Source organism: Panthera pardus, unplaced genomic scaffold, assembly GCF_024362965.1.
Source record: "Panthera pardus isolate Hobbes unplaced genomic scaffold, ASM2436296v1 HiC_scaffold_15, whole genome shotgun sequence".
Lineage (NCBI taxonomy): Eukaryota > Metazoa > Chordata > Mammalia > Carnivora > Felidae > Panthera > Panthera pardus.
The window spans coordinates 47,516,594-47,532,111 of record NW_026526710.1 but is presented as its reverse complement, the minus strand read 5'-3'; the positions used below and the strand labels follow the sequence as shown (position 1 = coordinate 47,532,111).

At 37.1% G+C, this 15,518-nt stretch overlaps 1 protein-coding gene across 3 annotated transcripts in view; it reads left to right on the top strand.

The window, feature by feature from the left end:
* DSC1 (desmocollin 1) overlaps nucleotides 1-15,518 on the top strand; it is a 351,913-nt gene that overhangs the window by 221,994 nt on the left and 114,401 nt on the right. The gene's annotated exons all lie outside the window — the stretch shown is intronic.

Genomic DNA, 15,518 nt, shown 5'->3' with positions numbered 1-15,518 from the left:
CAGCCCAGAGCCCGATGCGGAGCTCGAACTCACAGACCACGAGATCGTGACCTGAGCCGAAGTCGGACGCTCAACCGACTGAGCCACCCAGGCGCCCCATTACCTTTCTAATTGAATAGTTATTTCTTTATGGCTCTTAAATTTAAGATGGTAACCTAAAAATTGTTTGGAGTGTTCTATAGTTTTGTGCCTATGGTACTGGAATTTTTGGAATTCAAATTCCCTGAAGACTAGTGATAGACTTATTATTATAGAAAGGTTTCCCTTGTAAATTCCTTAATTACATTTTACCTGTGAAACACCCATTTTTAGTAATATATTTTCAGCATTTAAAGCATATCCTTGGGGAGCCTCAGTGGCCCAGTGGGTTAAGTGACCGATTCTTGATTTTGGCTCAGGTCATGATCTCATCAGGAGTTTGAGCCCTATGTCAGGCTCTGCGCTGACAGCTCGGAGCCTGCTTACGATCCTCCCTCCCACTCTTTCTCTGCCCCTCCCCTGCTCATGCACAGGCTCTGTCTCTCTCAAAATAAAGAAACATTTATAAATAAATAAATAAATAAATAAATAAAACAAACAAACAAACAAACTCTTTAAGTTTATTCTTATACCTTATTATCTGTTCACATATTCAACTGACTTCAATACAATAAGTATCAGATTGAACTTAAAGAGATACAGCTTCTGGTAAGCCTATCGATCTCCATCTTTATCTCTAATGTATTAAGTTTATAAAACTTAGGCTCCTTATCTCTAGTATTAGCACTTTTCTTTTCATAATTTTCATTTACTTTGCACAATGATGAGATGAGATGAAGAAAATTCAACTTACAAGACATTCGTTGGGGAAAGTAATTGGATTGTAGGGAAAAACAATTCAGGAGAGTTTCTAGTTAGATACTATAGGTTAAATACACCAAAAATCAAATCTAAATGATTAAGCCAACTGTTTTATCAACCCAGTGGAATTAAAACAACTGTTAATGCCCAGGGATAAAGATAGAGAGTAAGCAGACATTTGCAACTATGCTTTAAAACAGAGATATCAGATGGGTATGTGGTATTTGAATCAGTAGATCTTTGAGAGTTGAAACTAGAAATAGATGGATTCATGCCTCAAGACCAGAGGCCTCATGGACTGGAGACAGATACAGATGGAGAGGAAAACAAAGTGAAGGGTCAGTATTCAGAGTAGTTAATACTCCACCTTCCAAATCTTGCACAGCTATTGGATGTCCCTCCTTTACTCAAGTAGAAGATTAGAAGGTTACTCTCTGGAGAGGTCAAGTAGAGAGACTCTGGACTTACAGCCACCCCTGTGATGAAATAGGGCTTAAATTTCTACATTTTGAATGGTAAAATCCTAACTTCTTTCCTCCATTAGCTCAGAGATGTTGACTGCCAGGATTATTTCTCCAGGGTAGGAAAATGGAAGAAAATTCCTCTCTGGAAATTTACAAGCTCTATCCCCTCTCCAAAGACTTACAGACATTGAGGGTCAGTACTCAAACTTAATTTACTAAAGAGATTATCCTGTAACAATGTCTTTAAATGATAAATACTATCCATGCACACTGAACTTCTATTCAGTTTCTCATTGCCTTGTTCTTAAATATGAATGACATCAAACTTAGCCATTCAATTAAGTGTCCGACTTCTGCTCAGGTCATGATCGCACCATTCACGAGTTCGAGCCCCACCTCAGACTCTGTGTTGACAGCTCAGAGCCTGGAGCCTGCTTCAGATTCTGTGTCTCCATCTCCCTGTACTCCTTCCCTGCTCATGCTCTGTCTTTCTCTCTCTCAAAAATAAAGAAAAAATTTAAAAAATAAAGAAGTCTTCAGATATTCAATGTCTTAAACTTTTTCTCTCATGTGCCCTTTCAAAGCTAGTAGAGGATATTATTCATTAAAATGAAAACTTAATCTAAGAAAGAGGATGACATGGATCAGAAATCAGAAAATCCAATAGATAAGAGAAAAAAAATGCTCAGGATACTGGTGAAAGAAAGACCCAGTATGATAACTGAGTTCTGCCTAGAGAGCAACTATACAAATCAGAGGAGAACAAAGACTCCGGGAGATTTGTCTCTAAGAAAGAATTGTAGACTGCTGATATGTTTGAATGATTTGCATTTCTCCTAGAGATTTTGGGCGTGATAGGTACATACAAATCTAAGCAAGCAAATAAACAAGCAGAGAAAAACACAAAGGCACAAAGTGGCACAAACTTCAAACTTTGTGTATAAAACATGTATTAGTGTTGACTGTGTATAATGTTATCTAATGGCAAGCTGGCTTAAATTTGAACATAACAAAGTTGGAAATTGTTCATATGAGCTTAAAAGTGTAGTCAAGCTTTAAAGGAAACAGTCCATGGTTTTCCATTGTTTAGACTTTATGATCTATGTTCTGTCCGCTTAGGGTGGGTGGTCGTTTATTTATTCATTTTGAGAAAGAGAAGGAGCCCGAGCAGGGAGAGGCAGAGAGAGAGAGAGAGAGAGAGAGAGAGAGAGAGAGAGAGAGAGAGAGAGAGAAAGAGAAAGAGAGAGAGAGAGAATCCCAAGCACTGTCAACACAGAACCCAATGTGGGGCTCAATCTCATGAACTGTGAGATCAGGACCCAAGACAAAATCAAGAGTTGGACACTTACGTGACTGAGCCACCCAGGAGCCCCTCTCTTAAAATTAAAAAAATAATAAAAATTATTTTTAAACCTTTGGGGGCTTCACACAATTAAAAAGAAGTCATTTGTGCAGTAGAACTCAGGATGACTAATGAAATAAATTATATTCTTCTCCTTGGGCGAATCTCAGAATCTGAACTGCAAGCTCTGAAGATGTGTGGTATGTTCCCCTCACACCTGAGTGAGCAAATCCCAATAAACATGATTACTAACACGGTTAAAGGGTAAAAAGTATACTCTAGGGTCAATGTCAGTTCAGTCTCTTTGGAGTTCTATCCATGGCAGGTAATCTGCTTCTTCCCCTTCTTCTCCGTATTTGGAGGTATTTGTCGTTTATACAAATCTGGGAAAAGGAGGGAAATAATTTTGTACATTATCTGAGAATAGTATAACTAGAATTCTACCGACTTCTTAAAGCAATATGACAAGAAGTGAAAACTATAAGAAATGGACCATCCCCTGAAAATGTAATCAGCAAGTATAGACAAGTTCTGGAGAACACAGTTGTGAAATAGTGAACATGGGCTACAGGTGGTGGGTGGGGGTTGGCACCTTCACTTCTCTGTCTGTAAATGGTGCATGGTAAGTTGCATTTTATATTTTATATATATTTCTGTTGGCTACATATTTCCATTGTCCTTCTTGATAAAAATATTTATGTATTTTTTAGAAATCAGAGAGAAAAAGAACAGAAATTCATTTTGATTTAAGAAAGCAATGACTAAAAGAACATTCCGTTGCTCATTTTGATGTTTTTAATAGCTGAGAGTGTTTTCTGACTTTAATCTGGGGGTTCCACTTTTAATCAGTGGTGCTGGCAACACAAGGAATGTGGTTGCCCTTAGGCTAAAGACAAGATCCTACCTGTTGTTGCTGTGAGCCTTAACTCTGTAGCAACTCTGATTCAAACAGTGTGGGGAGAGAGAGAGAGAGGTGAGGAGAGGGAGGGAGAGAGAAAAAGAAAGAGAGTCTTTAATTTAATTTAGGTGCATATGTCCTCATTTATATCAAAATATTTATAATTTTGGGTTACTAATAGCAGGGAGAAATTTTTTGGACAAGTTAATAATAAGGGTGATTTATACTTAAAATTTTTTTTTCAAGTTCATTTATTTATTTTGAGAGAGAAAGAGAGTGAATAGGCAAGGGGGAGAGAGAAAGAGAGAGAGAGAGAGAGAGAGAGAGAATCCCAATCAGGCTCCGTGGTCATCACAGAGCCCCATGTGAGGCTCGAACTCACAAACCATGAGATCATTACCTGAGTTGAAACCAAGAGCTGTACACTTAACCTACTGAACCACCCAGGTGCCCCATAGATGATTTATACTTCTTAAGTGATGTATTTGTGTTGCTCTTCAGTGCCAGTCCTGGGGTCTGACGTTCACCTAGGACACTGGAGGGCAGAGAAACACTAACTGCTTGGTTGAATAGCCAGATCAGCTGGGCTGTAGCAGTTCAGAGGTGTCCTGCCCAAGATTGCCTGCGTGTTTCCTGTGAAGAACAACATGTGTGGGAATTGGGCTGAAGCCCCTGGGAGAGGGGAGGGCACCAGCAATGTGTGCCTGGGTGGGTGTGCCACCCATGAAAACAGGCTTTTGCTTGTGTCCTCAGTATCATAGTGAAAGGGGACTGTGGGAACCCCCAGTTCAACCAACCCAACCAAGTTCAAGTTCTCATCGCTCTTTTCCTCCGCTTCATCTCTGATGGGGGTGAAAACATCCTGCAGAAAATGAGGGATGGATGAAGGATGTCAGAGCAGAAGCCAGCAGCATCTACTCGGCCAACTAGAGAAGACTTAGCCTGGAAAGGGGAGAAGACTTTACCTTTGAATGAATATTGAAGAATTGATTCTCCTATTTGCCGTGTATATACTTTCTTCTGGACATTTTGATTTCTAAATTAGAACTATGCATTTTGCGGCCTTGTGACTTACAGTTCCACTCATCTAGAAATAAACAGAACGTTCCTGGGAACCACTCCAGCTGTATCTAGAGGCAGGGCAAGATTACAGCCAATGAATACATTTTGAAAGGGTGGTGGGAGATGGAAAACTAAACTCCTATTTTGATTAAACCACAAAACAGACTAAAACTCTGTTAATTCGTTTTCCTCTACATGGTCCTTTGACTCACCTTAAGGCAATAAACTAAAATAATTTAGTTTAACAAGAAATCGTAATTGAGAAAATTATTCAGGGGTGCCTGGGTGGCTCAGTCGGTTAAGCATCTGACTTCAGCTCAGGTCATGATCTTGCGGTTCGTGAGATCAAGCCCCATGTTGGGCTCTGTGCTGACAGCTCAGAGCCTGGAGCTTGCTTCAGATTCTGTGTTTCCCCTCTCTCTTTCTGACCCTCCCCCTCCTCATTCTCTCAAAAATAAATGAACATTAAAAATTTTTTTAAAAAGTTATTCAGTCTCCCACACTATGTAGCATTGTTTGAAATTTGTATTTTACACATTTTCTAAATTTATAAGCAATGTGTATAAGAAAGTGTCCCTACACATTATGGAGGGTAACATCTGTTCTTATCTAAGAATTGCCTAACATAGTGAGGTTGGATATGGGCCAGTGGAATCTGAGGATGCTCCTTAATAAAGCAACATCCCCAGAAATAGATGAAAGAACTCTGTGCGACAACCGTTGACACAAGGAGGTGATTATTAGGACATAAAGCGAACATATTCTGGAAGAAAAGCAGGATTGCAGAAAATTGTTTTTATCAAGGCAGGGAGAACAAAGAACAAGGAACTTTCCCTGCATTTCTCTATTGCTCATATCCCATACCTGATATGTCAGCAAGTCTGATTGCTCTTAACCATTTCTCAGGCCTGTCACCCCTCTCCATCTCTAGCACTCTCACCCCAGGCTAAGCTCCCACTTCTTAACCCTGGACTACTGGTAGCCTTCTGCTCATCTCCTTGCTGCTGCTGTTAAATCCCAATGATTTATTTTCATTAATGCAATTGGAGTTGACGCTCAAAATAAAATACAGCATCAGATCTCACCCTTACACTATTTAAAAACTTCTAATAATAGCGCGGAGAAGAAATATGTATGTTTGCAAGTTCAGTCTGACTTCATTTCCTATCACTTTTGTCATCCATTTCTCTGCAGCTACTCTTACTGTTGCTACAGCCAGGCTAGCTGGCTTCCTCTCATCACTGGGATCTCAGTTCAGATGCCACCTCCTCAAAGAAGCTTTCTCTGACCATTAATTCATGAGACACCGAGAATCTCTGAAGAGTACTCATTTCCATCTGGTATTATCCTTGTATATTTATTTACAGGTGTGGCAGGAAGACTTCACGGTAGTCCACATCGTCCCTATCTCCTGGTATTTATGCCTTTGCACAACCTCCTCCCCTTGGGTTTCAGCGGGACCGCTGACTTGCTTCTAAACCGTAGAACACAGCAAAGGTGATAGGATGTCATGGCTAGAATTAGGTTATATTTCATTGCAGAGGTGAAGGGATGTCATCAGTGTGATTAAGGTACATTGTAAAAAGTCTCCATGTCATTAGCAGACTTGCTGTAGAGACTTTCTCCTTTGCTGGCTTTGGAGAAGCCAGCTATAAAGTTTTGAGGGCCCCTCGGGGAGAAAGCCATATGACAAGGAACTGCAGGTAGCTTCTCGAAGCTAAACAAAACTTTGAGGCTGATAGTTCTATATTTACAAGAACTAAATGCTGCCAACAGCCACGCGAGCTTGGGAGAAATCCTGAGCCTCAGATGAGAACTGAGGCCTGGTTTATACTTTGATTGTAGCCTTGGGACACCCTAATCAGAGCATCCATTGTTTGGACTTCTGATCCACAGACACTATGAGATAATAAATGTGTGTCCTCTTGAGTTGCTAAGTTAATTGTAATTTGTTAGACAGCGAAAAAAGCAAATACATCAGTGTATTATCTCTCTCCAGCCAGATTGTAAACTCCAGTGTCCGGAAGGGTGCCTGCCACGGAGTGTTTCAGAAGTATTTGTTGAGGGAATAAATGAAAACAATTAGATTACTAAACGTTAAAAAAAAAACAATTTCTGTTTAATTGAAGTATAATTGATACACAATGTTGCATTAGTTTCAGGGGTGCAACATAGTGATTCGACAGCAAGGGTAGCTACCACCTGTCACCACGCGACACATTACAATACCATTGACTATATTCCTTATGCTGTTCCTATTCATGCCATAACTGGAAGTCTGTACCTCTTACTCCCCTTCACTCATTTTGCCTCTCTTCCTGGGCCCCTGTCCTCTGGCAGCATTCAGTTTGCTCTCTGTATTTATGGATCTGTTTCTGCTGTTATTATTGTTGTCTGTTTTGTTTTTTTATATTTCATCTATAAATGAAATTGTATAGTATTTGTCTTTTACTGTCTGACTTATTTAACTTAGTGTAATATTCTGTAGGTCCATCCAAGTTGTAGCAAATGGGAAGATCTCATTCTTTTTATGGCTGAGTAATATTCTACATTTACCACATCTTGTTTTTTTTTTTTTAATTTAATTAATTTATTTATTTATTTATTTTTGAGAGAGAGAGAGAGAGAGAGAGAGAGAGAGAGAGCAAGAAGGGGAGGGGTCGGGGGGGTGGGGACAAGATCCCCCTGGCAAACTGACTGCAGTGGGCCCAATGCAGGGCTCAAACTCATGAACCATGGGATCATGAACTGAGCTGAAGTCGGATGCTCAACTGACTGAGCCACCCAGGTTCCCCATCCCACATCTTCTTTATCCATTTATTTACGGATAGACACTTAGATTGCTTTCACATATTGGCTATTGGAGATAATGCTTCAATAAACATAGGGATGCATGAATCTTTTTGAAGTAGGTGTCATTTTAAATGACAGCCAGATTCTCAGGATAATTTAGCATATGGAAACTGAGAAGACAATAATGGCTCGATGTAGTAGCAGATACTATGTATCCTAGTGGCCAAACTATGGGCCTTCATGTTGAGCAAACAAGGATTTTAACACCAGGTTTGGTTAGATTATGACTCCAAGCTATTTTACCTCTGACCATTTGCCTTCTTATCTCTTAAGTGGTGATAATAATACTTATATCAGATATGAAGTAGTTCACGATAAGGGTTAAATAAGATTAAGTATTTAAAGTCTCAAATGTGGCATATCATAGGAAATCAAGAAACTGTAGCTATAAGACAAGTCTTACATGCCTGTGTTTTTAGATTATTTCTCAAATCCATACATAAATTCTAAATATCTTTTGACCTATGAAATTTTTAACACTATTTTGATAAAGATTTTGGAATTGAAGAAAAGAAAGTCATGTTTGCTAGAAAGAGGTAGCCCTGAAGACTACTTCTGGAGTATGAGGCCATAATTTAGGAGGGCATAAATAAAAACCCAAACATAGTAAAGATCAGATTAACATTTTAAATAATATGGGGACTTAAAATCTATCATTAGAATACTTACCATTTATTGAGAGCTTGTAAGACTCAGTGCTTTAAATGTATAATTTAATGTTTGTAACCCTAGATTACAATGCCTATTTAAAATGTGGTCATTTAAAATGTTTCATTTTGAGGGGCACCTGGGTGGCTCAGTCAGTTAAGTGTCTGACTTCTGTTCAGGTCATGATCTCGCTGTCTGTGAGTTCGAGCCCTGTGTCGGGCTCTGTGCTGACAGCTCAGAGCCTGGAGCCTGCTTTGGATTGTGTCTCCCTCTCTCTCTGCCCCTCCCCATCTCACACTCTGTCTCTCTCTGTCTCTCTCAAAAATAAATATTAAAAAAAATTCATTTCGAAAGTGAAAAAAATGAAACATTCAGTGATGTTAAGTAGCCTGTTTTCCCTCAAATCTGTATTTCCTGCCCTTTCCTTGGGCTACATTTCCCAGGTTTCCCTGCTGTCTGACTTCTGGGGAGTATAGCCAATGGAAAGCTTTGTGGAATGTTAGAGGTTAGGGGAAGGAGTGTAGTTAGGATATTTCTCCTCTTGTATTTGTGCTTCCTGGGGCATCTGCAGGAAGAGCTTCTTTTTCTCCTCGGTTCTGGCTGCCACCAGAAGGCCTCGTTCCAAGATCCCAGCTCTACCAGGCATAGCTTCCATGGTTCTGGCTCCCACGGGCTTCTGGGTCCTTCGAAACACCATCACCTCCCCACAGTCCCCCAGTTATGGGGGAGGGAACTCCTTCCTATTGTTGCTAATCTCTCAGTAGCCTTGTAGATTGAACATCTCAGCTCTTCCATTACTCCTATTTGAGTAACCAACTTTCTTATTTAATGTCCTTTATTTAAGAGACTTAAAGTGGTTTATGTTTCCTGACTTTATAAGGATAGATTCAGATATCAACTATAAATTCTAACTGAAGATTCAGAGTCTCCAAAGCCTGTGCTCTTAATAATTAATCTAGGGGTGCCTGAGTGGCTCAATTGGTTAAGTATCTCATCGCTTGTGAGTTTGAGCCCCATGTGGGGCTCTCTGCATCAGTGCTAAGCCTGCTTTGGATCCTCTGTCCCCTTCTATCTCTGCCCCTCCCGGCTTGCACTTTCTCTCTCAAAAATGAATAAATGTTAAAAAAAAATAATTAATCTATAGTGTTGTTATGAAAAGAAATCATGTTTCAAGACAGAAGAAATGAATATGATTTATGCAACTATCCATGATAAGATCACAGTATAATCACATAGCATTTGTTATGTAAAATAGTATCTGAGATTGTCAAGAATCAACATTATATTATTAATAAGTATTATATTTCATTTATAAATATTAATGCTTACTTCTTAAACAATAATTAAACATTTTAATGGAACTACCATTTATGTCCACTACATAATGCATGTTATTTCATGTACAACATGAATTGAATTTTGAATAATAAATTCAAATATCTGAAAAGAAATAATTTGATGCTATAATTCTACACATTTTAATGTAAAAATGTAAAATCAGAAATACCATAAATCAATTTATAGAATTGACTCTATGTTTTGCTTGTCATTTGTTTGTTTTTTTAGGAATGAATTAGGGTTTGATAAAAGATGACAAGGAAAATAAACTTACTTTAAATGATTCCATGGGACAGCTATGGTTAAACTGATAAATACTTTTCAAGACATGCTCTATTTACTTAATGTCAGACTCTCAAATGTATACTTGCCTTTGTTAAAGCATATTTTATTTTCAAAAACAAATTCTTATTTGAAATTGCTGAGAACTAGTCCAGATTTCTAAAATCAGGGCTAGGAAGCCAAATTCACAGAGGCAAAATCAATTATCTCTTCCATTAAAACAGTTAACATCAACAACAAAAATGGTATTTTGAAAGGTGATTTGAAATAGTTAGTTTGATGATATAAAAAAGAATAAAAATAGGGACCCTTGAGTGGCTCACTCAGTTGAATGTCTGACTCTTGATTTTGGCTCGGGTCATGATTCCAGGGTCATGGGAATGATCTCTAAGCCAGCTTGAAATTCTTTCTCTCTCCCTCTGTCCCTCTCCCCTGCTCACACACTCTCTCTCTTACCCTGAAATAAAATAAAAATAAATAAAAACAAACTAGAAATTAAGAATGAATATGTAGATTTATTTTCATTTATTCAGTTAAGCACCAGCAATCTGAGGAATTCACATTTTCTTCTGGTTCTGAAAAATTCTTAGCTGTTTCTTCATCCAGAATTCCTATTAATTAACACTGGAGCCTCTCAGACTATTCTCCTTGATTCTTAACTGTTCTGTCTTGTATCTTGAAACTCTTTTATCTCTCTGGGTTGCATTCAGGTAGAGACATGCAGTCCCATATTTTAATTTGCTAAACTCTGTCTTTGTGTCCAGCCTTTGTGTCCAGAGATTTATCATCTGTTACGTTTTCAAAAATTTCATCATTGAGTATATTTTGATTTTTAGAATCTCTAATTTGTTCTTTTTTGTATACTTCTGTTCTTGTTTTATTTTTGCCACGTTTGGTTTCATGATTTCTTACTCTACCAGGAATTTTTTCTTTTATCTTTTTGAGTATCCTCATCATATTTATTTTAAGATTATCTGTAGATTGCTCTTACATTTTCATTTTATTTAGAATAATTCTGTTTATTGTCCTTTTTACTGCCATGTTTGCTTACAGGTTTTGACATTTTGATTTGTAAACTCACTTAAATATTTTTATTTTGTCCCTCTCTGTCTCTCCCTACCCTTCTCTGTCTTCTGCAGTTTTGAGCTGACTTGGAGAACTTGGGGCCAAATCAGGTCTTATATTCATGGTCTAAAGCTCTTCTGCTGTTCTTGGTAACATGCTGACCTAGTTACTAAGCTAGGAGGTGCCTCAGTCCAATTTCTGACTGCAGAAGTGTGTCTTTCTCTTAACTTCCCCAGTAACTTTGTATCAGCCTTCACCTTAGGCAATAGTTTGAGTTTTTTAAGCCTTGCTTTAAAGGTATTGGGTGTTTCCATTACAGCATCCAGATTTAAGCAATTAGCCAGGCTCCAGTAGTCTACTTCATATGGGGTTCGTCTAGAAGCAAGAGTTATATCTTAATTATTTTAGCATTTATCTTTGAATTTTAACACACATCCACATATACAATATTGTTTCTAAGAAATTCTAGAGTTATTTTGTATTTCTGTTCTCCAAAATAAGGCAAAGACTTAGCTATCCATTAAACAATGTCCCTATTTCTGGCCACAGTTCTATTTATCTATTTTTCTGGAACATTCATGTGTTTTTACTTTGATGTCTTGAAAATACACTTTAGGGGTTCCTCGGTGGCTCAGTCGGTTGAGCATCTGACTCTTGATTTCAGCTCACTCATCATCTCGTGGTTCATGAGATTGAGCCCCTTGTCAGGTTCTGTGCTGGCAGCATGGAGCCTGCTTGGGATTCTCTCTTTGCCTGTCTCTCTGCCCCTCCCCTGCTCATGTGTGCATGCTTTCTCTCTCTCTCCAAATAATTACATAAACTTAAAGAAAATACACTTTATACATGTTAGGGACATGACAGTGATGGATGGCAGCATGCAAAGCATATACTTCTATGAATCATTCTGTAACTGAATCATCTGTAACTCTATAATTGCAATACTGTTGACAAATTAGAGTATAAAGATACTGTCACATTTTTACTGATCTAAATTACAGATTGTCAGAAGTATGTATTTCAAATGAAAAAGTGAAATGGTCTCTAAAAAAAAATTTTTATTTAAAAAATAATGTTAATAGTATAACATTATTATGGGAAATATTCAATAGAAAAATATTTACTGCTCAATATTCTACCTTCCTTAATATGACTCATTTGGCTTATACACAAATATACCTGGAAAATTGGTCATGTCTATTCAATGTGTTCATGTTGGAAAACCACCCAGTTATTTATACATTGTTGCCACATCTCACAGTATTTCAGGACTCCTCTGGAATTAATTTCAAAGCTTGCACCAAAATTGTGGCAATAAATTTCTGTCGTTTGAAATTTCTGTTCATAATTTTTAACAATGACCAAAAGTCATTCAGAAACAAGTTTCTGGATTATTTCTATTATTTAACCTGAGTGACACATTTTTAGAGCATAAGCAAACATTTTAGAATAAAAATTACAGAATGAGTCTCTTTTTGTGATTAATAGATTGGATGTACAAATAGTTTTAAATGAAGTGCTTTAAAAATGTTCTGTGCCATTGTTCCACCTTCCTGGAGAATTACTTTGATGAAAATGCTGGTTACGTAGTAGGTTTTGGTATATTTGTTGAAAAATCTATAAAATTACTTCATTTTCATGCCTGAAGAAGTGGAAGGGAATCTACAAGTTATGATGCTTGAGTTTTTCATCTCTAGATCTCCCATGAAGTAACCCTCATTCTTACACAAACAACTTCAACCTCACTGGATTCAATGTTCTCCACTGTGAAATGGTGGCTGTTGGTGGGTAGCTGGGATATGGATTGGGGGAAAAAATCTAAAAAATTTTATGACATTTCTATCCTTTCATATATTCCAACCAGTTCTCATCATTCGTTAAAGCGTGAAGATATATTTTATAATTCTACATTAGATATCATTTTCCCAAACCTTTAATTGTTTGATAGTTTATTCATTTTAAGGTCCAGTGAATCAACTTGGATGCTAGAGAAATTAATTGACACATAGTATACCACAAATTTACCTCCAGACTTCTCTTTGACATTTTTGAGTATTTTCCAGAATCATGTTGATGTGTTCACAGCACTGTTTTGCTGAATCATTCAGCATGTGAAAAACTAGGACACCCTTCTTTCTCTCCTCTCTAATCGCCCAGGCTTTTAAAACCAGAGTTTAGAGCCACATCATTTTAAGTCCCCTGGAGTATAATGTAGTTTCTTTCATTTTTATTGCAGAAACTGATTTTTTTAAGAAATGGTAATGCACCACATGTTAATACTATATAAAGAAAAACAAAAATATAACTAAATTATTTCCTTGTTTCTTGCTTTTTTTTTTTTTTTTTACCTTACCAGTAGTAAGCATAACAACACTTTTAGAGCCAAATCCAGTGTAGGAATTAATGAGGTAAAACTAGTGTCTATATCTAGTGAGCCCAGTAGAATATGAAATGCATAATTGTAAGTCAGTTTGGAAATATAACAAGTTGGTAAAAAATTAATAACAAGGACTATTAAATTTTAGATTTGAGAAAAGTTGGTGAGAGTGCCATCTCAAAATTCTAATGAAAAAGCTATTTCTTTGATAATCTGTGGGGATTTTATTTAATGTCTAGAGAATGGTATTGATAACTTAATTGATAAAAATAATCTTTTTTTTTCTACTGTGATTCTTTGATGGTTTACCTCTAAACAGCGTTTTAATGATCTCTTAAAAAAATAAGGCAAAACAATGGTCTGTAACTTCAGGGACCTTAGTTTTACTTTATTGATGTGGCTCCTTCATTCCAAAGACTGAGGTTCTTCAAGTTTCCTTATGTCACTTACTGTGACTCAATGCAGACAGCAACTATCCCAGGGGGGTCCAAGCAAGTCTGTGATTTGGGGAACAGACAGATAAAAATAGAGAAGACTATGATTTTCCAAAGGAAATTAAAGACGAACTTTTAAAATTTCCTTTCAATGGATGATAGTGAGGGAATCATTTTTAGTTGAGATTTGTAAATTATAGAATTAACTATCAGTACAGAATTGCCTTTTGAATTTTTGAAAATATTTTTAAACATTGCCATGGTTCCATCATTTTAAAATTTTCTGAATTCATATCCAGTACCTTATCTATAGATATTCCCATTTCAATTGTGAGAACTAAATCTGACCGCAGTTGAGAGGGATCGAAGACATTGCTTTTAAATAACTTTTGCTGTTTATCTTGTGCTCAAGTAGGAAAATTGGACTTCTGATTTGTTCCCATGATAAAGCAACCTGTCTGGAATATTTCTGTGTCCCAACCACACCCCATACATTTCATTCTGAAACCCAACACTGTGATGGTACAAGTCACTTAAAGAACATGTGTGACCAAAATTTCCTAGCATCATCTGACTCCCTTCTTGTATTAATAGCTGGTTTATCTTATCAAACACCATCTGTAATACAACCAATGGAAATGGTTTTGCTGCATCAATACGTTATTCATTGTGATGAGTGATGATCTCTAAAATGTTACTGATACACATCGTAACATATTACTGGGCTCAACACTGATCAAGTGGTATCATTCTAATGATATTGATACTATAGTGGTGTGGCTTCAGATGTACATTTTTGGTAAACAAGCATAACTTTTAACACCATCCAACCTTGCATAGACACACATGCACACATACACACCCCAAACACATGTATTAATTTAATACTTAGAGTGAATAGTGGACAACTATGTGGTCCATTCATTTGGCTTCAAAAGTGTGAGCTGTCATTAACAATGGTAATTTGCATAACCTATACCGCGAATGATAATGTCTGAAAGAAAGGTGAAATGAGATGATGTGCAAAAGATGCACTAGTATTAATTATTATTACTGTCAGTATTAGCCACCATGTTTCTATCTTAGATGCCATGATTTGAAAGTGAAATAAAACTTTGGAACGACCTGTAGGAACTTACATGCTATTGGAGGTTTCGGTTAACTTTTTTTTATTGAAGTATAGTTGACACACAATTGTTATGTTCGTTTCAGGTATACAACATAGTGATTCGACAACTCTAGCCATTATTCTGTGCTCACAAGTATAGCTACCACCTGTCACCATGCAATGCTAGTAAAATACTATTGACTATACTCCCCATGCTGTACCTCTCATCTTCGTGATTTATACATTCCATAACTAGAGGTCTGTACTTCCCACTCCCCTTTACCCATTTTTGCCGCCCCCCCCCCCCACCTGGCACCAACTTCCCTTCCAACTGGCAAATACCAGTTTGTTCTCTGTGTTTATGAGTCTGTTTCTGCTTTTTATTTGTTCGTTCATTCATTTTGTTTTTTAGATTCCACATATAAGTGAAATCATATGGTATTTGTCCTTCTCTGACTCATTTCACTTAGCATAATACCCTCTAGGTCAATCCATATCATCAAAAATATACCAAGATCTCATTCTTTCTTATGGCCAAGTAATATTCCATTATATTTATATACCACAGCTTTATCCATTCATCTATGGATAAATATTTGGGTTGCTTCCATAACTGGGCTACTGTAAATAATACTGCAATAAACATAGGGGTGCATATATCTTTTTGAATTAGTGTTTTCATTTTCTTTGGGTAAATACCCAGTAGTGGAATTACTGGATCATATGGTATTTCTATTTTTAAATTTTTTGAAGAGAATTTATACTGTTTCCCACAGTGGCTGCACCAATTTACATTCCCACCAACAGTGC